The sequence below is a fragment of the Caretta caretta genome, chromosome 5 (genome assembly GCF_965140235.1).
Source record: "Caretta caretta isolate rCarCar2 chromosome 5, rCarCar1.hap1, whole genome shotgun sequence".
In the NCBI taxonomy this organism is placed as follows: Eukaryota; Metazoa; Chordata; order Testudines; family Cheloniidae; genus Caretta; species Caretta caretta.
Window position 1 is genome coordinate 30399637 of NC_134210.1, and position 24285 is coordinate 30423921.

Here is a 24285-nt window from a genome sequence, read left to right on the forward strand (position 1 = left end):
ATCTAACATCCCATCACAGGCCATTGGGCTATTTACCATGAATAGTTAAAGATCAATTAATTGCCAACATCATGTTATCCCATCATACCATCTCCTCCATAAACTTACCGAGTTTAATCTTGTGCCCCCCACTGCTTTCCTTGGAAGGCTGTTCCAGAATTTCACTCCTCTGATGGTTAGAAACCTTCATCTAATTTCAAGTCTAAACTTCCCGATGGCCAGTATATACTATAGAAGTTAGTAAAATAATGAAGCTGGAGGCATAACATCAAGGGTTTTTTTTCTGTTCTGTATCTTATCAACTTTAAAGTGAAATTCACTTATTTGTAGAGAGCACAAGTCTCTATTAAAACCTGTTATGAAGGCTTGAAGTGGTGCCTAGCCTGTGGGCTGGCCTCTTGCACAGAGTAAATTTCACCCTTCTATAGCATCTGTTATCAAAGAATGCAGGTGCTATTGAAAACTATTTAATTTTTTAGCATTCAGTGATGATGCAAGTTATTTCCTGGGCTTTCCCCCATTTTCTGTTTGCATGAATCAAACTTCTACAGTCCATTGAGTCTGCTTACCCAAGACATCCTTTGAAAATGAATGTGCATATGTAAGAAACGTAGGTCAGTCTGATAGTCACTGATGTGTTTATTTTGCTACTCAAAATGGGCTGGAACCACTTTGTTTCTTTTTTTATGTCCTGCTCCATCATTTGATACAGTCAAAAGAAAAGGCTCTTTGTGACAAGCAATTTGGTGGATAAAACAATGTCCTAAAACCTGTGTCCCTCTGAGTGCCACTTAGTACAGCTGCATGTTGTAACAGTAGCAAAATCTCCAAGCTGCTTCTTGGTCTGGGCAAAACCCTAAGTTTGTGATTTTTTTTTTTTTTTTTATTGGTGGACTATTAAGCAATGTAATGAGTATTGGTAATTCCTTTCTAAAGGCCGAACTGTACAATAAAAGTTAAAATGTCCCAGATTTTACTTCCCTTCCCTCCCTCCCTCCCTCCCCCCCCCATCCCCCGGCCCCATTGTCTAGATTTCACAATGGAGTAATTAAGTGGCCATTTGAAATGCCATAAAACTCACTCATTTAGACACAGTGGGTGCAGGAACAGATTAATGTCTCCCTCTCTTGGTTTATGGATGTAAAAGGTTCTGTGCTCTTCTGGCAGCTGAGATGTGGACTAGCTGCATTAATAGTTTTTCTGCAAATCTGTGTGCTGCATTCTAAATCAGACGGGCTCATTTTAGATTGTGGAATGTGCTGATCAAACAGATTCTTCCCTCAATCTGCTTTGTGAATTAAAGCACTTAAGGAGCAAATGCATTTCTTTTTGTAAAAATGTCCGTCTCTTTGCCATCTTAAAGTAATCAAATATGCACAATATAAGTAGAATTTAAGTCCTGTTTTGAGGGGTAGAATGGGCTTACGTGATGCATAGAGCTTGGGCAGGCTTTCTTCCCAGGGATGCATTTCACTTGTCAAATAGATGCCAGCACTTCTGAATTACAGTAGAGCTGGGCAGAATGACAAGCAAAACAAACAGAAGGATACTGTACTCTGCTATTCCACTGCTGCTGATCTGTAGGTGTCAGCCAAAAGGTGATGGTAAAGTATAATGTCTGAAATATGTTGTCATTCATTGCAAAATGATGACATCCTGTTACAATGTGTTCAGAATATAAAGCTATCAAAATACAAAAGTGCCTGAGGAACATAAACTGCAAGACAAGGAAGAGTGTGTGAATTTGAGCGGGTTCCTTTTTGTGGGTGAGATTGTTAAAAACCAACAAACATTTATTGAGATAGCAAGATGTTGTGTAAATGAATTGCACCCATTTCCCCCCTGATCCTGCAATCTGCTCCACAGGGGTGGACCCTTAGGCCCATCCCCATGAAGTCCCATTGAAATCAGTGGGGCTCCACACAGGTGCAAGGAGGGGTCTGCCCACGTCTTGGGACCATGAGAGCTTGTTTCTATGCGTATGTCTATACTGCAATGGAAGCCCAGGGCTATCAGAAATTGAGTTAGCAGACCCTGGGTTTGTTAACCTAGGGCTTGACCAACTACACTCATGTGTAACCCCGGCATAGGAATTATTGAACCCTGCATCCCAACGTCTACATTGCTTTATGCAGGCCCGAGTTCAACCATCCATATCCAGATTTCCTAGAGCCCCCCCCAAAATGTGGCTGCTCTAGCCTTTGTGATGCAGTGTGGGAAATCTTAACTGTTCACCAAACTTGACCAGAGGACAAAGAAAGTTGGCCCATGGGATTGTGGGATACTTTTGGTGGACTCCCAGTGCACGAGTCCAGGAGGGCTGCATCTACACCACAAAGCAATACGACTTGAACCCTGGCTCCCAGCTTGACTCTGGCTCGGACTCATCACTCATGTGTGGTCCTGGAAAAGGGGTATAAGATATCAAGCACCATTATCTCTTGTTGAAGTCAGTAGGAGCTTCAGGGGCACAGCACCTCACAGGATTGGTGCAACATGTGAACTGAGAGATTTTGTACCTACAGACAATAATAATTAATTTCAGATGTACTGTAATGCCTGCTACTTGCTAGGCACATTCCAGGTACTCAAGAAGGATAGTCCCTGTGCTGAGGATTTTACAATCTAGAGACAAATAAACAGAGGGTGGGGGAAGCAGAACCAGAGTAGGCAATTAAGGCATGTTCCATGTGTGAGGGAGCCTAAAATTAATTCACAGTGGGAGCTGCAGAGCCGGCACTCAGGGTGGCGGCTGCAGGCGGAGGCCACACACGGAGCCTCCCTGGCCACCGCTCTATCTAAGAGCTGGATATACTGGCCGCTTCCCAGGAGCCGCACAGAGCCGGGCAGGGATTCTGCCAGCTCTGCTGTGCTGTCATCCAGACTTTTAATGCCAGAGCTGCCATGGTTCCTTTTCAGCTGGGTGTTCCAGTAGAAAACCAGACACCTGGCAACCCTAGAGGGGGGATGGAGTGGGTGGAGTAGGGGCGGGGCAAGGGTGTTTGGTTTTCTGCAATTAGAAAGTTGGCACCCCTACTGAGGAACTGCAAGGCATTCATGATCAGATCTTGTACCGTGGTCCAACCATTCATTGTCTGGTCTTGGTCCACCTCTCATTGAAGCCTTTCCATTGACTACAGTGGGTGCTGGATCAGAGCCTCTGTGCAGTTTATCCAGCTCCCCTTTCAGTGTGAGAAGCCTGGCTTGTAAACTTCTTATGCTACCGTTAGTAGCCTGCCTCACGTGCTTACTCCATCAATGGCACAGGGAGACCTGAATTCAAATTGAAAAATCACAAGTGAGAATGGTTTGGGGTGTCTCAAAATACAATCTTCCTTATGCAAAAATATATAAAGTGGTAGTTGCTGTGCAAACCTTAAATAAAGGAGACTGCCCTATAAAACTGATGTCATAAAGACACACTGTGATTGGGGGCATAGAACATAAAGAGGGGTGGATGGCAGAGAGAAGGGTCATAGTAGTGGGACAGCAAGGTTTCAGTTACTAACAAGTGTAGAGGCACCATGGATAAAATTTTCAAAGGTGCCTAGGTCCCATTTTCAAAACTAAGACACACAGGAGCCTAGGCCTAGGATAGGTACCTAACTCTTCAGTGGGAGCTAGGCACCTAAATACCTTTGGGGATCTGGGCACTAAGTGTGATTTAAAGTAAATGGGATTTAGGCTCCTAGGTGCTTTGGAGCCAGCTTTTTAAAGGTAGTGAGGCACCTACCTACCTTTAAAAACCCATCCTGAGATCACTTTAGAAAATGGGACTTAGGAGCTCTTGAAAATTTTACTCTGTAGCTTTATTTGTAGCTAATGAGGCAAATGAGCAAGAGGCTATGATGATTTACTAACAGGTCACTTGCCTCACTATATTTTTTATTGTGTGATAATAATTGTGGCTCTAGTAAGACAGTAAGCTTTAATATACATATAATTTGGTTTATATTTTAAAAATATAAATTAAAAATAACTTTGTATTAAATACTTATAATGAAAACAAAATATTTTAAGGTACTTGGCAACATCAAAAGACATTTACTAAAAAAATAAACTGTAATTTTAAACTGCAGCAGTCACAGGTTGCAAACTGCTTTTACAAGGCAAGAATGATTTTGTCTGCTCACTTCTGCTGAACTATGGCAGGCTGTTGAATAAGCCACCATGCCTCAGATAAGGGAAAGGAAGAGAGGACTGGGAACCAGTCCCAGCTAGTGGAACAAACACATCAGCTCGAGCGGTTCCAAAACCAATCTTTTCCCAGTGGAAAAGAGGCCAGGCACATCCTGTTTTGTTTAGATTCTAGAATAAACTTTGATCCAGTAATAACTCCAGCTATGCTGCCTTGTAATATTAATTTTTCAACCTGAACATGTGTAAAAAGTCATTCATGATTAATAAAAGCAAAACAAAACCATATTTGAATATGTCCACATATAGATCTGTAGTCTTTACCAACCCTCCCGCCCCACCACACACACACACCCCAAAGTCTGGGGGCCTTTGGATATTTGGATCCAGCCTCTTCATTGGGGCCTACTTGTTAAAAAAAATAAAATACATGACCCTGCTCCTGTGTTTTAGGAAATCTGCAGGATTAGACCACAAAGGATGGGATTTTCCAAAGTGCTCAACACTGGTCTAACTGCATTGCATGTAATGGAAGCAGAGTTAGGCCATTGCTGAGCACTTTGGAAAATCCCACCTGTATAGTACATGGAAATCAACCAACCATTGTTCACATAGGCGACCCTGCAATTCCTAGGCACGTGGAAAACGTTAAAATCTAGAACTGAGCTTCTCTTTGAGAGCTTTAATAATGATCAAAACTCTGAAGTCTATTGTCTTGGGGCCTTTTTTCATAAATAAAGAAAAACCTATAATTTACTGTACCAACTTTGTGTTCTGAGGGCATGTTAATGGGCATTGTATGATTATGATATTTGTATAGCAGTAATTCACAACATACGATTCCGTATTTCCAACAAAGTAGTTCCAGTGCATGCCGTAAATGTGCATTGAAAGGTGTACACTTTCCCTGGTATGGATGTGTCGTACGAATGTTTTTTGTAGTGTTGGTGGAGTCATTCTTAAAAGGCATTCCACTATACAGCATGCACTAGACTGGCAACCGTTTTTACAGTGTGCAGTTGCACAGAATGGGCCCATCATAGCTGACAAACTCCCAGCCAAAATGTATAATTAATTGTATAATTAATTGTATAATTTGCTTGAGCTACCTTTCAGCTCTTGGTACTTCGGCCACTGCATTAAATATCAGTCTACTGAAAAGACAAATTGCTTGCAAAGCTTCGTGTAAACAATGCAGCCACATTAAACTGAAATAAAACAGGAATCAGCAGTATTTCTCATTGTTAAGTGATTTTCTTGTACGACCATAACATAAATGGACATAACACATTGTTTTCTCCCAAGAAACATTAAGTGTCTGTGAGCGGAGGCTTTTCTTTGCCAGATTTGAGCTCGGAATGATTTAGCTCTAGAAGTTTTTATGATTTTACGACAAGCATTGACAAATCATAAACAGAGGGACACCGCTGCGTGAGGCTATAATAAATAAGAGGAGTATTTCAGACAAGAAAGTAGGGACAAAGTAGGCACACAAACACAACTTCTATTGTACTCACATGGAATTGTGTATCTGTATATGAGAAATTTACTATGTAGTACAAGTAGGGTTTGCTGATATTTATTCTCTCTGATACAGTAAGGCCATCTCACTATAATGGGAGCCATACACATTAATCATAGCCTTGATATTATAGCAGTTGGCACTTTAATAGATAACACATAATCCCTCTAAACTTGATTTTAGGTTAATGTGCTAAATGCTTTGTTGAAACACAGCTTATCCCTCTTCAGCAAAGCACTTAAACTTATGCTTTAAAGTTCATCACATGTGTTTGGCAGAACTGGAGCTTCTAACTTGAGATACGGATATAATCCAAGAGCTCGTTGATAAAACATACAAAATAAAGCTGATGTTATAACACAGTTTTTTGACTATACAAATTATTTTAGCAGTTGTATTTGGAGTGGCAGTGTTTTGAAGGTGTAAAATAAATGCCATTATTCTAGTTTTATTTCTTAAGTAGCTACGAGCTACTTAATAGTGATGGAAACGTCCTATCTTACTTTTTAGATCAAAGTGTCTCCCTTTTGTGTTGTAATAAAACAGCTTGACTCTTTCAACAAGAAAAGAAGGTAAGAACTCCGTGTACTAATTAGAGCTCTTTTAATTATTCTAGAAAAATTACTCCAGGCTAACATGAAAATATTGTAAACAGCCACTTCTCTAATTAATATATTGAGTTCTTACCAACTTTTCTTCAGTGTGGGACTGTTTCACTGAAACACAAACTTTGATCTAAAAATAGCACTGATTGAAACATCTGAAGTAGCATCTGCCCTGAGTGATTTTAAAAATACAATATAAAGATAATTTGATAATCACAATATTCCATTTCATTATTTGTTATTCTGACCCCATGTTATATGACAGGTAATTATGAACTACTACTTCTGGCATATCATGAAATAATGTCAAAAACATATAAAAAATGGAAAAAAATCAAAACAATTGTTTTGAAAAGAAACTTCACATTTTTTCCAAAACAAAACTTCTGAAACTTTTTTTTCCCAGAATTTCTATTTCTTGAAATGTTGAAGATAGTTGGTTTTGTTCTAAATCAGAATTTGAAATGTCAACATTTCTTGCAAACCAAATTCCAGTTTTCTACGCTTCCTATTAAAGCTCGGTTAATGTAAGACTCTATTGCTTCCTAGAATTGTGTGTGTAGTGGACAACTGCAGCAGAATCCAGTGTACAGAAAAGACAAGGGAAATATCTTGTCCTCTCCACATAAACAAACATCTGGATCATCACCTTCCAGGCTACTGAGATTTAATGCTGAATACTATTCTCTCCTGTAGCTGCACCTAGTTTTGGCAGATTCTGCAAACAGAGTTCTATGGCTGAGAAGTTAAGCAAACCAATGCTGACTTGAAATGGTTGGTGATTCAGGCAAAAGAATAACTAAATTAGAGAATTCAGTGCATCCCAGTATCTGTTTGGGTGCTACTATAGAAGTGCCAAATACTACAGGCTTGTGTTAATTTTACCAGTATGCCCTATTAAGAGATTTTGTCCATTGTATGAAGTCATCTCTCCTTTGAGAACCCTGCTCTCGGAAAATGTATTTCACCTGTATTGTGTGAGCTTTTAAGTTTGGGGGCTCTCATTTCAAAGATATCCATAATTAGGTATCTAGCCTGATTAAGTGCTGAGCACCCAGGAACTCCAATGTAAGTCATTGTGGCGTGGTTAGTACATTTGAAAAACCAGGTCATTTATCTGTCTGGTCCTTGAATGGTCCCCATCATTATGGTACCTGAGCACCAGAGGCAGATTACAGTTTTGTGGGGCCCTGGGTCACAGGAAGTGGGGGGCCCTCCCCACCCCTTCCACCTGCAGTCCCCCTTCCATGCTCCTGCTGGGTAGGGGGTCGGGGTGGGGGGGTGCTGGGTGGGCAGAGCGGGGCAAGCCCCCGCACCCCAACCCCGCTCCCTGGCAGGAGCACGGGGTGGGCAGAGCAGGGCATGCCCCAATGCCCCAACTCTGCTCCCCAGCAGGAGCACTGCATGGGCGTCCATTTTTCTGGGGGGCCCCCAATTGGCCGGAGCCCCTGGGCACAAGCCTCATTGGCCCAGTGGCTAATCCACTACTGCTGAGCACCTCGTAGTCTTTAATGTAGTTACCTCCTAACACCTCTGTGAGGTTGAAAATAACAGTTATCCCCCATTTTACAGATAGGGAACTGACACAAAGACTAAGGGACAGATTTTTAATGGTATTTAGGCAGATCTCCTATGGAAGGGCCCTATGCTGCTCAAAGCTGCCTCAGCTACTGAGCATGTGGAAGTCCTATGATCCTCTTGGACACCACCTTGCTAGATGCTTTGTGGCATTGAGAGAGAGCACTTGGTCCTCAGTGGCCTAAAGGTTTCTCCTCCCAACTCCTAGCTGCAGTTGCAGAGGATGAAGAACACTCACCTGAAATACAGGAACCCTCAAACCCAAATGGTAATAATTATCAAGGAAGGAGCATATCTTTCTCCCCACTATATGCCAAGGTGGCTAGGAACCCACAGGGGGCAGAGGTAGGGGGCTCCCCACATTGAGAGGTCCTTTTTGCCCCTAAAAAGAGAACCAGACTGGTTCATCTCTCCTCTCCTGCTTTCATAGTGCACAGGATTACTCCTGGCCCAGGGCTGTAGTAACTGCCAATCTCTGCACAACCCAAGAAAGAAAGGGGGATAGGGTAGGAATAGATAGCAGTTTTGCTGTGCAGGGAGACACTGATTAGTGTTGCCTAGTTCATGAACATGAACAGGCCCAGCAATGCAGTGAGGCAAGAGGTGTTGTGTTACAGCTTGCTCTTTTTTATGCCCTTTATAGAAAGCTCTATAAAATTTAAGTAATAATAACACCGAGCTCTTACATAGCACTTTTCATCACCTAAAAAAAGTAATCTTTTTAGAGTTTCATGAACCATTTCAGTTCTTACCAAAAAATTCCAAGGTTTTACAGCTGTTGACTTTTACAATTTTTTTTACCTGAATTTTGGACCACTCAAGTATGTGAAAATACAGATTGTTACCAACTATGTTAATCCCATATATTAAGAAGATGTTTCTTAATAAATTATTGTAAGTGTAAATGCAAGGCTTTCTGTTAAAGTACGGCAGCATATTAGCACACACACACAGACGCACACACCTCTCTCTCAATGCTGAGTCTTTAAAAAAAGAAGTGCTGGAACTCCCTGCTCTGACCAAGCTGCCATCTCTCCTTCCAGAGCAGGGAGCCAGGTCAGAAGTTCTTATTTTTCTCTATTTGTTGCTTTTTTTTTCTGTTCTCCCTTCCCCCAATATTAACCCTAATATTTACTCAGAAAACTGTAACATTAATTTTTGTATCAATTTGCACCTGTTTTTTGTGTGTGTGAGAAATAAACTTCCTGGAAAAATTTAAAAAACTAAAAATGAAGACCTTGACCATCGTATAACTTAATAGATAATTTTATCCCTGAATACAGAATTTTTATTATGATGGTTCAAAAATCCTATAGCTTGAACGATATCTACAGATCTGTATTTTCTGTAGAACCTCTTTTATTCCTATTAAGTTCTGTAGGATATTTTCATATGAGTGCATATGTGGTCTTCTCAGCCCTAGATCAAGGGTTGAAGACCTAGGTCAGCTTCTAGGTCTCCTGTTCTCACAAAGTTTGTGCGCATAAAGTTTCCAAGACTTCACTGATGGAATATAGGGCTAGACGATAAAGGTACAGCTGATTATTAAAAGGCAGAATTCCATCCTGACTCCTGTCTTTTTTGTGGCTAACTCTAACAATCAACATTCTGAAATATATTCAGGAGGATTTATTGTAGTGCAGTATTTGTGATACTGTATTAGGTCTATTCTTGTACTGTGTAGGGGGAAAAAATAGCTTGATTTTAGAAATGGGGCTGACCCCACAGAATTCAGAGACAGAACCCAAATTCCCCCAAAGTTCTAGGGTATTTGGATAAAGGATTTTAAACTTGGGCTCATTTCTATTTAAATTAAAATATATATGGCCCTAACCCTGCGTTTTCCACTTTTCAGGAGACAAAGCAACTACAATAATAACGTGTTCTGCTGGCACATGCTGCTCTAAATGCTGTGAATGGTGTTTGTCTTGAAAGGCACTTAGTGGCTGTCACTTATACCTTTTGCAAGAGACAGAACTATTCTAGCATTCAACAAATTCCAGTCTGAAACATTTTCATATGAATATACAAATTATCATGATGCTCAGTTTCATTACATCTTTTGAACTGATGTATTGTCATTTCACCATTGAAAAACTAGGCATTGGAATACTGGCTGCAAAACATATCATTTAACATGGCATTGCAAGTGCTAAAGAAGCTGGTTACAGGTAATTATTAAATAGCATATATTAATATTCATAATTTAATGGGAGTGGTAGCGATCACTATAATTATTGTTACATAGCTTGCCATTCAAACCACTTGTTTTCATCCATCTATATATTTTCACAACTTTTGCCTTTTGGGCTAACGTTATCTTGGGTTGGTCTCTGCCTGGAGTTAAATAATTTTCTGGAACTTTTGAGCAAACATTTGTTCAGTCAGTGGGCAGTGCAAAGGTGAGGAGGAAAAGAAACACCATTACCAATTCCAAAAGTCCTTGGCACCTTTTTTGGAATGAGTCTACAACAGATATGACATGGGGAAGATGTTGAAACTGAAAAGCATTGCTCTGTCAGGACTATGGTGAAATTTGTTTGTGATTTGAGTAAGGTGATTAAGTTATCTAAAATAAATATAGAATTATATGATAGATTTAATCTGCAGCAAGGGAGATTTAGGTTAGATATTAGGAAAACCTTTCCAACTATAAGGGTAGCTGAGCTCTGCAACAGACTTCCAAGGGAGGTCGTAGAATCCCCATCACTGGAAGTTTAAAAAAAACAAGTTGTACAAACCTGTCAGGGGTGGTCTACGTTTGCTTGGTCCTGCCACAACGCAGGGAAATGTGGGGGGTGGACTGGATGACTTCAAGGTCCCTTCCAGCTCTACATTTGTATGATTCTATGATGTTTTCTGCTACTGAAGAGACACCTGTGTAACCTCTTGCAGTACTGTGCATTGCCCTGTGTATGCTAGAGTTTTAGGAAAGCCATTTATATTAAAAAGGCAAAGTCAAATGTTTGTAACACAACATATTATAAATTAAGTATATGACCTAAGGTAGTAGTGAAAATTTGCTGGCATCTAAAGGTTACCTACCTTTTCAGTTCAGTTCAAGTTCATTTAATCGTTAACTCACTCATCCTCCAAAATACACTTAAGGCAGCCTGTAATGCACATGCATGTGCAGCTAAGTTAGTATTGTGGGTAACTGCCTCATCTATTCTGACTGTGATTCTTTTTGTTAACCAGGGAAGCCTGTGCTCAACTCCAGAGCCCAGCATTTCCTGCTGTGAAGAACAGTCAACCCACTTTGCAGGGAAAATCACTTGTATGTTGGGGGAACCTTTCAGAACCCCAGGAGTAATGCAGTGTTTGTGGGCTTGATAACTCCCTTTCTGATAACTCTTCCCTTCCTGAATCAAGCCCATTTGCACAACAGGCAATCCTAAAAACTCAGCAGGGAAACCAAGTAGTCATCTGAAACACTGACCCGTGCCTTTCATAGCTAGTAAAAAAAGAGTCGAGAACTTCTAGAACCCCTTGCTAATGGGAGGAGTCAATATCTCCTTATAGGAAGGAAATCTCCCTATCCTCTCCAGAGCATGCCATTATCCAGCCAGCATTTAAATCATCACTTGATACAGCCTACCTTGCCAGCTGGCACCCAGTATCCAACATCCCATTCCTGAGCAAGCTAATGTAGAAAGATCACAGCTATCACCACAGAGATATTTTCCTTGTCATGAAGTCCTTCTAATTAGGCTTCAGGTCAGGGTGTGGAGCAGGGAGAGTGCTGGTGGCATTTGATTTGGTTGCTTAGGGAATCCTGCCGTTCTGTCTCAGAGGCACTGCAGGGTCATACTGCGAGATGGCTTTGATCATTCCTCTCAAGCTTCAGACAAGTGTGTAGGAACACGTGCGTCTCCAGAACCCTCACCACTGGAGTTCCACCAGTATCCATCCCTCTCCCCATCCTGCTCAGCATCTATAAGCCAGCAGGGGAGATTATGGAACAGGATGGACTAAAATGCTAGCAACATGCAAATGACATGCCGACCCTACATCATTTCACATCTCCCAGCTAGCTGAGGGCTTGGCTGAGTTTAGCTAAGGATGGATGAAGAACAGCAGGCTGAAGCTGAATCCAGGAAAGACTGCAGTGATGCTGGTGAGGAAAGGAAAGCACTAATTGGCTCATCCTTGCAACACTTCTGTGAGGTAGATGGGTAGATAAGTATTACCCCTGATGAGGGAGTCATGAGCTTATAGATGAGTCTAATTCCAGAAAACCAGTAAAATGAAATGGGAGTGATGTGGTGTGGCGAAACCCCATCACAGGCTGGAAAGGGGTGTGATGGAACGCACCCTTATTCATACCCTATGGACTATTGTAATCTTTGTACACAATGTGCCTTGAGAGGTGTCATTTCAAAATTCCTAACTTGCTGATCAGTAATATCCTGTGTACAAGATGGCCGATGTTCATATGGTGGGTCCTGTGCTTTTCTTGGGGGGAGAAGGGGGATGCTACAACACCACCCCTTGCCCCTGCTCTTGGGTGCCAAGGGCCCCGCTAGTGGCCCAGGAAGGTGATAAAGGAGGGAAGTGGGGGAGGGGTCTGGGTTTGCTCCTCACTCTGGGTCCCAGCCCCTCTCAACCCCTGCGGGTTTTTTACCCTCATCCCCCATAGGTGGCGTTACCCTCGGTCCTTAGACACTGCGGGGGAGGGAGTCTCCCTGTCCTGCTGGGGCAGGGTCTCCCTTACTTCAATTCTCTGGTCTTCACAACACACCTCCAAGCACCAGTCTTCTCTCCTTCCTCCTCTTCCTCTGATTGCCTCAAGCAGGAGGGTTCATTAGGTTCCTGACAGGGTCTTAATTGATAACAGGTGCTCCAATTAACTTGTACAACCCTCCCTAGTCTACAGGGAACCACGCCTTAATTAGCCTAGGGCTTATATATTTACCCTCTAACACTGCTCCCTGGTCCTCCTGTATCACACCTGATAAAATGAGTGGCAACATCATATGTGAAGTTATAAGATTCCCCTGTATGATATTAACACATGTTCCAGGCAGAAGTTGGCAAACTGGTCTGTACTAACAAAGGAATGTGTGCTTGCCTTAATTTGCATTTAAATAATAAACGGAGTTATTAAGTAGGAAGGGAAAATGAAGGAAGCTCAAACAGGTGGGAGAAAAAAAGAGCAGGGAAAATCCTTCCACATAGATTCTTTGTCTCCTAGTTCTCAGCTGGAAATGTTTTTCAGGAGGGGGTCTGCAACTATAAAAAGGAGGAACAAACATCCTAAAGTGTCGTCTGTCTCTTCCCCCCTTCTACCCGCCTCCTCCCCTTTCTTCCCCAATTGCATTCTCTGCACCTAAGGAGAAAAAGGAAATATCAATTAGACTTGTGTGGGGTCCTGACCTGAAGAGTTTGGCCAGTAATTTCTCTGGAAGAGTGTGGGGGAAATTTTGCTTGACTCTAATATAGTTTAAGTTAAGCTCTAGAGAGTGTTTTATCTTTATTTTTCTTGAAACCATGTCTCACTTTTATACTTCATTACTTGTACTCACTTAAAATCTGTCTCTTTGTAGTTTTAAAAACTTATTGTTTCATCTAGTCTGGTATGATTGTTAGTGTCTGGGTAACTTCATTTATCATGGTAAGTTGTTGTACAGTATTCCCTTAAAGGAATAAGAAAGTTAATATTTCTGGTCTGTCTGGGAGAGAGCTGGACAGGGCAGGAAATACACTTCTGGGGGAAAGTCCAGGACTGTGGGTGTGTTGGTATAACCACGGCTGGTGAAAACTACGGTGTGACTGGCTGGCAGGCTGCAGTTACATAAACACATCTGGAAGTGGCTTGCATGTTGGTGGCTGGTTGCGAGCAGTCCAGGTTGGAAGTTACAACAGTAAGGCGTTGCAAGTCACCTCAAGTTAGAGGGCAGGGATGATGCAGCCAATGGTCTGGATTATATCCTGGAACGTCACAGTTGTTAATGGCCAGTTAGTTACATGCATTGCACCTGAGCCATCACTAATTAGTTTCTTCTCAATCAGAGGGGCAGGACTGAGAGGCATGAGGTGATAACTTAATGGACACCTGAGCTGCATAAAAGGGGGAGAGTTCAGTCTGAAGGAAGAAACCACAAGCAGCAGCAAGAACAAGCACCTGAGAAAGACTCAGTCTGAGGGTCCAGTACTCAGTACCAGAGCTGGTGAGGAGATTCCAGAGTAGCCGAAAATGGAGATGGAAGACAGAGCCCTGAGGAAGGCCTGATTTGTTGAGAGACTTTGGACATTAGTTTGAGCTTTTGTTATCCTGAAAGGGATCTGAACTAGATGCTCCTCAGATAGAAGACTGAATTGTGCCCAGAAGGGGTGCTGGAGATGATGACCCTACACTGTTGTGCCCTGATGCAAAAGGGGGCACTCTGGTGGTGAGTGTGCACTCTAAGGGTTGGTCTACACTAACACTATAAGTCGATCTAAGTTACGCTAGTTCAGTTGCGTAAGTTACCTAACTTAGGTTGACTTACAGCAGTGTCTACACCAATATGTGTTGACGAGAGAGCACTCTTCTGTCAACATAGCTTGCATGTCTCAGGGAGGTGGAGTACAGACATCAATGGGAAAGTGCTCTCCCATCAATTTAGCATGTCTTCACCAGACCCACTAAAATGGCACCACTGCATCGATTGTAGCACTGCTGAGTTAGCCAGTAGCGTAGACATGGCCTAACAGATGATCAAAGGGTATGAGCTTGCAGAGAAGCTAAATGATTTGCATTGTTCTTCAGCACAGGTTATTAGGGGAATACACTGTACTTATCTATAGGTTCTCCTTAAAAGTAATGAAGATGAGCACTTTCAGAGAGAGTCGGAAAATCCCAGCAAATAGATGGAAGTCCTGAAGGTAAATGGGAATAAATCTCCAGGACCAGATGACATGCATCCAAAAGTCTTTAAGAAAAGTTACTCAACTTCTAGCAAAAGTATTAATTTAACATTAAACATGGCTACTGTGCTTGAGAACTATAGTGTGGCCAATTACCTATTTTTAAGAAGTAGCTAAGCGATTTGGCAAGCAAGCTGGGTAGCAATCAGATACTGCAATTGACAGGTGCCATATAAGAACCTGAAGAGCAGCTCTGTGTAGCTTGAAAGATTGTCTCTTTCACCAACAGATGTTGGCCCAATAAAAAATATTACCTCACCCACCTTGTCTCTCTAGATAGTGGCATTTTTCTTGTAAACTGTGGAGTTTTATCCAAAGCATAATGGCAAACTAGCAAGAATTTATCTTAAATTATCTATCTTATTGAGAGTAACATAGTAGAAAAAAATGGATCGGATATTCTTCTGTACTCTGTGCTTTTCATTTAAAAAAAAATACTCTCTTTAGTCTTTAAGAGCCTGAAGAAAGCCAAAGCTGCTGTTGGTTTTCTGGGCTGTAGAAATAAGACATTTGTATACAAAGGCAAATCACCTGCAAACTGCAGAATGAATAGAGAAGCTAAAATTTCACTTGATTGGCTGCCAGCTCCCCACTTGAAAGCAAGAAGAGGAACAAATAGGTGTCCCCAACAACAAAGTCCATCAGCAGAAAGCTGCACTACATAGAAAATGTCACCAGCTAATTTCAATACATTCCCTTGTATTCCCTCAAGAAGCATAAATATTATAATACTTTACATTTCTATAGATTTTACATATGAGGACCTCAAAATGGTTTGTGAAGATTAATCAGGTCTTACAATGATCCTGGGAGGTGTATGAATAAGCACAGACTCTTAAACTGAGTTCAGTAGCATCTTATCCAAGGTTGTTCCTCTGGTGGATAGGGAATAGAACTGAAGAGACATGGTTCGCAGTCCATTGTTAAATAGAGAAATGAGAACTAAACTCAAAACAAGATTACTACATTGATCTTTTCTACTTCCATGGAGTAGGCTCATGGATTTAAAAAGATAGCATATTTGTATTCTGACCAGTTCAGTAAAATCCTATCATGCAGTCAATTACAGTTCATGAAATGCCAGACCAATTTTTCAGACAGCTTGTTTTCAAAAGAACATTGGATCAGTCTCTTCTTTGTTATACTAACGGTAGTACATGCTGATGTCTTGTGATGTAGGCCAAAAGCACCCAAGCATTTCCTAGTTATTAGTGGCAGACTGTGTGTGACTTTTAAATAGAGAGTGTTTGTTTTTTAAAAAGAAACACATTTTTAGACCAATTTACAGGAAAAACAACTTTCTCCTTATTCTTGCTTGGTGTGTATCAAGACAAGGTTCATGGGGTACCTAGAGAGTGGAAAGTACTCCATCTCCCCAGCTGGAATTCCTGTACCATGCCTTTCTTGCAGCACTAGCATAGGGGACATGTCTGGGCGGACTCGAATGCACTGAATTCCATCTAGCCTCATCTGGCAAACAGTCCCTAAGTGCAATTTTTGATGTATTTTGTTAATGTATGGGCTGGCTGCTCCCAGGCCTGTGTGAAATAAGTCTGCCGGTCTGGTCTGTCTGTTTTCTAGAGCATGTATCCATGTAACAGTTGACACTGACATTCTTAGTCGTAGTCTCAGCAAAAAACCCAAGGACTGATTGGGACATAGTGCCTTGAGAGACCTGAACAGGGTTGAGTATATTGTAGGTGGAGTGAGAAGCTTCACAGCCACTTACTGTGCTATACTTGTCTTGTGGTAAACAACAAAACTAAATGTCCAGAAAGGGCTAATGGTTTTGCAGCTAAGGCACTGGTCTGGGAGTTGAGAGATAAGGGTGCAATTCCTGGTTCTGCCACAGAGCTTCCACAGTGACTTTGGTAAATCATTTAATCTCTGTGCCTCAGCCACCAATCAGTGAATAGGGGATGATAATTTCCCATTTTACAGGGGTGCTTTGAGAATAAACTCATTAAAGTGTTTTGTGTTGCTCAGATACTACAGAGATGGGATGATTTAAGTCCTAGGTAAAGGACTATAAATCTGGCATCTGTCACCAGCATTAAATTAACTGTATAAAGCTAAATAGTTACATAACTAATAGGCCAGCTCCTTAGCTGGCCTAAATGGCTGTTGCTCAGTTAACTTCAATGGATGGGTGACTGGAAAAGTGTCATCCTATCCATACATTTCTGCACGAAATTGTGTGCTTGCAGAAACCACACTCCCCTTCCACATGCAAGCACAGTAACTTGTATTCTTCCATAACAAATTTTCTGTTGTAAACCCTGGAATGGGTTCATTTCTGTATCTGAATAGAGCCTGTGTTTAGGCATATTCTTCAATCGCCCTCTGCAAATATATGTGTTTGCCATTCATCTCTTCCCTCTTTCCCCCCCATGATGGCATATTCAAAATGAAATGTAAAAACATTCTGCAGCTTTAAGATTCTTAGGAGCCACAGCAACGTCTCTAACAATTTTCTTACTGGGTTGTTCAGGGAGTTAAGGATACCCAGAATGCCGCTTTCTGTTGCTCGGCTCCATTGTTGTGGACACTCGTATGTTCCTCTTTTTGGTTTCAAGTAGGAAGGTGGCAGCCAGTAAACGGAAATTTTAGCTCTTCTTCCTCCTCCATTAGTTCCCCTGTTTGCATCCTGCCTCCAGGTACTGTCTAGTCTGCTTGTACTTGGGGAAACACTGTTTTATTAATATCCAGGAGACAAAGAAAAGTCATATGCGATCAGAAAAATGACTGTATCCGTGACATTTTTACCACTGTGACAAACCTGCAGTCCTAATGATGACTTAAGGGAATGGTAATAGGGTACAGAGCCTTTCACTTCTAGTTCATCAGTTAGAATCTATCTTTATGGTAGTAAAGGACTAAAAATCATAACCATTTGAAAGCTTTTAGGTAACTGTATGAAACCAGATTTCAGAGTAACAGCCATGTTAGTCTGTATTCGCAAAAAGAAAAGGAGTACTTGTGGCACCTTAGAGACTAACCAACTTATTTGAGCATGAGCTTTCGTGAGCTACAGCTCACTTTGCCTAAATCCATCAACTTTACATTCCTGAAACTATCACGTTTGTTGGATTCTCAGCAGAGGAAGCTGAGGACTTGTAGAAATCTAAGCACTCTGTCATCACTCTAGACCAGGGGTTCTCAAACTGGGGGTCACAAGTACATGCACAAAACAGAGAGCAACTCCTATAAAATATATAATTTAAATCTAGCGTTTTAGAAAATTACACACACCTTTCCATCCCAATGTAGTGTATTTACTTCAAAAAGTATTGTAAACATATAATGCAGTGATCATTGTTCCTAAACACAATATATATTTGTATTGTCACCATTTAAGGAAATTGGACTCTGGAGATTATAGTATTGTGTGCGCAAGTTTGTTGTCTTGACACTAAAACAATGGGACTGAGACAACATTAAAGGGCTTCATTATTCAGCAGCTGAAGAGCTGCTTTAAACTGCAGACCAGTCAGAACACAGAGATCACCAAAAAAAGTAATGTATCATTTAACAGTCAGACACACAGGCAGGGACAGTGTTGGAGGGATTTGGGGGGGTTATAGCCACACCAAAATTTGCCTTAAACACCCCTCGTAGCCACCCCTCCCAGCACAAAGGTCAAACACTACGCAGAAGTAAGGGTGGTATAATACGGCATTGCCATCCTTAATTCTGCAATTCTGTGCTGGTGCTACCTTCAGAGCTGGGCACCCAGCCAGAGCAGCCATCACCCTCCAGCTTCCCAGCTCTAAAGGGTAGCGCCTGCCACCAGCAGCGGCGCAGAAGTAAGAGTGGCAATAGGGTACTAAGTCTGCTGGGAAAAGTGATATTGACAAAGTTTCTTCCTGCCCCCTCCCACCCGTATTAAACAATACTAGTTAAAGAGAGAACTTTTCTGCTTATAATAATAATTCAATAAAAATGTCTTTTAGTCTTAATGTGAAAGTGGTGAGAAAAGGTAAATTTATTTAAAACAATAGGGTTATAAGTTTAGCATTTAAAATGGTGTTAAATATAAAAAAGCATTTAATTTATAAGAGCGAGGGGTCACACGCAGAAGCTTGTTGGCTGAAAGGAGTTGCCAATACAAAAAGTTTGAGACACAGTCTTCCCAAATCAGGTTTGAAGCACATTGATGGAGTATTATGCAGAAGGCTGCATTATTACTGCCTCTGCTGTATATGGGCTCGGTTTAGCCCGGGTTAGGCAACCTGTGGTACACGTGCCAAAGGCGGCACGCAAGCTGATTGTCGGTGGCACTCACACTGCCCGGGTCCTGGCCACCAGTCCGGGGGGCTCTGCATTTTAATTTAATTTTAAATGAAGCTTCTTAAACATTTTTAAAACCTTATTTACTTTACATACAACAATAGTTTAGTTATGTATTATAGACTTATAGAAAGAGACCTTCTAAAAACGTTAAAATGTATTACCGGCACGTGAAACCTTAAATTAGAGTGAATAAATGAAGACTCGGCACACCACTTCTGAAAGGTTGCTGACCCCTGCTTTAGCCAAAGAACATCAATAGTCAAGGTGGTCAGTTTAGCACCTTTTGTGAGCTAGTAACATCACAAATATTAGAACACAGTGTCTGGCTTTTTGTCCATTGTTCAATACATTAGTCTAAACTGCCACTTCATTTTATCTATCTATCTATCTCTCCTGGGTAGCTTTAAAAAAAGGAGTTGTACTCTCTATCGAGTCCGTTGCTCAAAACACCACCTATGGGAGGACGTGCTGCATGTTGATGTAACATCCAGAATAATGGAAGAGAAAGGAAGGAAGAGGTCAAGTCTGGATATAGGTTTCCTTAACAAACATGATGTGGGGTGTGATTGATGTAGTAACATAAGGCCAGATTTTAAAGGTACTTAGGTGCCAAAAGATGCAGATAAGCACCTAGTGGGATTTTCAAAAGTACCTAACTTCCACACTTCCCCCCTCCCCCCCAACACACACACTTAAAGAAATAAATAAAGGGGCAACATCACCTAGAAAAATCTTGTCTGTTTGTTTAAAATTCTGAACCTTTTTATGAACAAGTAACACCTCATAGTACTAAAGCTGAAATAAGGTAGTTTCACTGCTTCCCTGTATCCTAATTTATCAAGGAGGGGGGGGGGGCAGGAGATAGCTCAGTGGTTTGAGCATTAGCCTGCTAAACCTAGGGTTCTGAATTCAATCCTTGAGGGGGCCATTTAGGGATCTGGGGCAAAAATTGGGGTTGGTCCTGCTTTGAGCAGGGGGTTGGACTAGACGACCTCCTGAGGTCCCTTCCAATCCTGATATTCTATGATAAGAGAGAAATTGAATAACTGGAAAGACATGAGCAGAAACCCCCTTCATAAGTGTTTTTATTCTTTTTAGAGGACTTTAAATAAAAGACCATATTTAAATAAGGTGCAGTCAGAAAACTGATTTGTTTTAAATTGACCTTTTTAAAATAATCAAGTTGACAGTGGCCCTTTAACTTTCTTCATTTCTTAATCTGTATTTAAATTTGTAGCATTAGTATTTTACTGATAGTTTGTTTTTTTTTAAACTTAAGTTCCCTTTGCAAAGGTAACCCATCTACCTTGTGTTACATATATTTTTGATAACATTACCTTAAATTTATACAATAAATACAATGTGGACAACTTAGAAAGAACTTACATTATTTTATTTCTCGAGCGCTATGTACTTAAATTGATAGTATCAATTGTTTAAAATTGTATAGTAGTAACAGAATAGTGTTCATACATGCAGTATAATTTTAATGGTGATTGTAGAACCCTGGGCATAACTGAAGTTTTTTGATAATACCTGACACTTAGTGATGTTGTAATTATGTGTACTATGTAAAGTGTTTTCTTTTACTTTCTAGAATACCTCCTAGTATTGTATAGTTCACACTATACAAGTATATATTTAAGATGTCCCTATTTTAATCATTCCACTTATCTTTTGAAACATGAACAAAAATCTATAACAAAATAGACATCTCCATGGAGGCAGTACTTTCTAAACAATTTTTTTTAAAAAAGGCACTTGAAAGTGCTTTCAAGAACAAAATTCCTGCATTTAAAGTGGGTGCAAAACAATAGCTTGGATTTTGCTACATTTTTATTCTAAACTATTTTATTTTTCCATCCATTACTGTGTGCTTTCATCCTATTTAACTTAGCCCTAAGGTACTGCTTGTTTCAGCTTTTTTTAAACTGCCTTACTTTGCACATAGACAGTTTAAGTCCTTTGAACACAACTTCTTTCCCTTTGTTGTTTAAAGTTCAGAAATGTTCTGTTGGCTTTTATCACCAGTGAGAATCATTTGGTACTCTAGCTGTTTACACTAGTTGGTTCACAAAGCCTAGTGAAACAGTAAACTAAATCTGTCTGGCATAAAAAAAATCTGAGTAGATTTTTCAATCTCAAACCATTTGGCACAAGGATTGGGGATGGGGGCAGCGCAGGTTCCAAAGAATTTTGCTTGTTTAAAGGTGCAGTCCTGGAAGCAGAAGTCCCTTTTTATCCCTGGAACTGGTATAGCATGGGCACCACACACCACCCCCACCCCCTGCTGCCAAATGCTTCAACCCTATTCTTGTGTGACTATCTTCCCTTCCTACGGGGTAATTCAGGCTCCATGCCAAATCAACACTTGACCTCTTTTCTGTACTGCCAGCAAGAAAGGAAAGATAGTTTTGTGGTTAAGGCAGTAGACTGTAACTTGTAAGGCAGTTTTGTGGTTAAGGCAGTAGACTGTGCTGCAGAGCAGACTACAGGATTGTGAATTGCAGAGCCCACCAAAGTGGTGTGATCAAACTGCCCTGTGTGGATGCTGCTGGTGTGAACTAAAAGGTTCTTTGGATGCTGAGAAGTTCTTCGACCAGCTGGAGTGGAAGTACCTCAGACAGGTTTTGGTAAGGTTTGGTTTTGGAAATTAATTTTATAGGGGCATATTGGCTGTGAGCTTCTGCTTTGGTTCATGGTCCTCGATCCACTCCTTTTAATTTTTCTGGGGTACAAGGCAGGATTGTACGTTATCTCTCCTGCTTGTTCTGGCAATGGAGCCATTTGCAATAAAGGTGAGAAATTAGCCAAGAGGCATCAAAACAATTTTTGGATTTGAACCCAAAAGATTGGTATGCTGAAGATGTCCTGTTGTATTTGCTGGAGCCGGATGCATTATACAATAATTTATTTTTGGAGTTGGGCAAGTATCAGGCTTCAAAATGTACTATGATAAATCTCAAATTTTAGGAAATAATAGTCTCAAAAGGGTCAAAACAAACTGTCAGCTACATAAATTCAAAGGGTAGAGGAAATTTAGGAATAAATATTGTGGGGAAACAAATTTTTTTGAGTATCAGAAGGGTAGCCGTGTTAGTCTGGATCTGTAAAAGCGGCAAAGAGCGGCAAAAGTGGCACCTTATAGAGTAACAGACGTATTGGAGCATAAGCTTTTGTGGGTGAATACCCACTTCGTCGGATGCATGTAGTGGAAATTTCCAGAGGCAAGTATAAATACGCAGGCTGGGGATAACGAGGTCAGTTCAATCAGGGAGGATGAGGCCCTGTTCTAGCAGCTGAGGTGTGAACACCAAGGGAGGAGAAACTGCTTTTGTAGTGGGCGAGCCGTTCACAGGCTTTGTTTAATTCTGAGATGATGGTGTCAAATTTGCAAATGAACTGAAGCTCAGCAGTTTCTCTTTGAAGTCTGGTCCTGAAGTTTTTTTGCTGCAGGATGGCGACCTTTAAATCTGCTATTGTGTGTCCAGCGAGGTTGAAGTGTTCTCCTACAGGTTTTTGTATTAGAGAAACTGCTGAACTTCAGTTCATTTGCAGCAGGAGACTAATCATCTGTTGATGAGTCAGGCTGCCCAGGACCGAGCCCTGCTGCAGGAGCTGGTGAACCAGATGAAGGCCCTTATGGAGCTGAACCGCAACTGCGACGGGACTCGGACCATATGGGCCAACCACTGCCTACAGAAAATGACACGGGAGGATGATATGGAGGCGTACCTCCTGGCTTTTGAAAGAGCAGCCCTGCAGGAGGCCTGGCCCCCAGATCAGTGGTCTGGTATCCTCGCCCCGTTCCTGTGTGGGGAGGCCCAGAAGGTCTACTACAATATGGCTGTGGAGACTGCAACAGATTACCCCTAGCTGAAGGCAGAGATCCTGGCCAGAGCCGGAGTAACGACAGCGTTGCAAGCCCAGAGGTTCCATGAGTGGCAGTATACAGAGGACAAGACACCCCAATCACAATTGTTTGACCTGATCCACCTGACCTGGATATGGCTGTGCCCTGGGGCCCTCAGCTCTGAGAAGATGATAGAGCTCCTGGTACTGGACCAGTATATGAGGGGGCTACCACAAGGCCTCTGGGCTTGGGTTGTCCAGAATGACCCCTCCACCTATGATGAGTTGGTTTCCCTCGTGGAAAGGCAGCTGGCAGCCCGCAAACTGTTCCAGACCCCAAGGGGTGAGACACGGCAAACCAGGAAGCCAGTCCCAAACCTAAGGCCCCGGACTGTCAAGAACTCCAGGAGAACCATAACTGGGAGGAAAGAATGGCCTGAGGCCAAGCAGGGCCCTGGGGGTTTGGGAAGAGAGGAGTGGGGGGCCGGCCAAATAGCCTCAGGCCAAGGGCAGCAACCAGCATAAAGGGGCGGTGTTACGAGTGTGGGGAATTGGGGCATATAGCAGCCCAATGCCCCAACAGGGAAGAACCTATGCAATGTAATCTGGGGGATCACAGGGAGCAATGTGGCCTAATCGGCCTGGTAGGGATCGCAATGACCTTGCATGGGTATACAAGATCAGTAAAAATGAATGGTATTGAGACCATAGCATTAATAGATTCCGGGAGTGCTGTCATGCTGGTCTTGGGGAAGTTGGTGGGGCAAGACCAACTAACCTGGGCCAAAAACACAGGGGTAACTATAAATTATGGCACCGTAAATTTCTACCCCTCAATCCCGGTATGGATTGAGATCCAGGGGAATACTACCAGGGTGACTGCAGGGGTTGTCCCAAGGCTTCCCTACCCGTCTTAATTGGTAGGGACTCCTCTGGGTTTGAGAGCTTACTCCCCCCAGTAGAGCCGGGGAGGGTAGCAACCGCTGGGATGAGACGGAGGCACGTACAGATAGCCTCACCCCAATGTTTGCCGAATTTGCCCCAGAGTTATTCTCATCCCCCGGAAAACCCCGAAAGTCTAGGTGGGAAATGAGAGCAGATAAAAGATTAGGGACCAGGATTCTAGCAGAGAACCAGAAAACCTCCCTTGTTGGTAGGTGAACCCATTCAGGAGGCCAGGAGATAATTCAGCCCAGCGAGGACTCGGAGGCGGTTCCTAGCCCAAGTAGGGGCAACCCAGGGGGTGGAGTAGAAACAGGCCTCCTGGAATTAGGTCAGATTGGTACCGCATGTGAGAATTTCGGGCAGGACCAAGTCAATGACCCTCTATAAGCAAATGTAAGGGAGGAGGTAGTGAAAGTAAATGGCGTATCCATGGAAGGAAAGACC

At 41.9% G+C, this 24285-nt stretch overlaps 1 protein-coding gene across 2 annotated transcripts in view; it reads left to right on the top strand.

Annotated features, from left to right (window-relative positions):
• GHR (growth hormone receptor) overlaps window positions 1-24285 on the top strand; it is a 218400-nt gene that overhangs the window by 106164 nt on the left and 87951 nt on the right. The window lies entirely within an intron of this gene.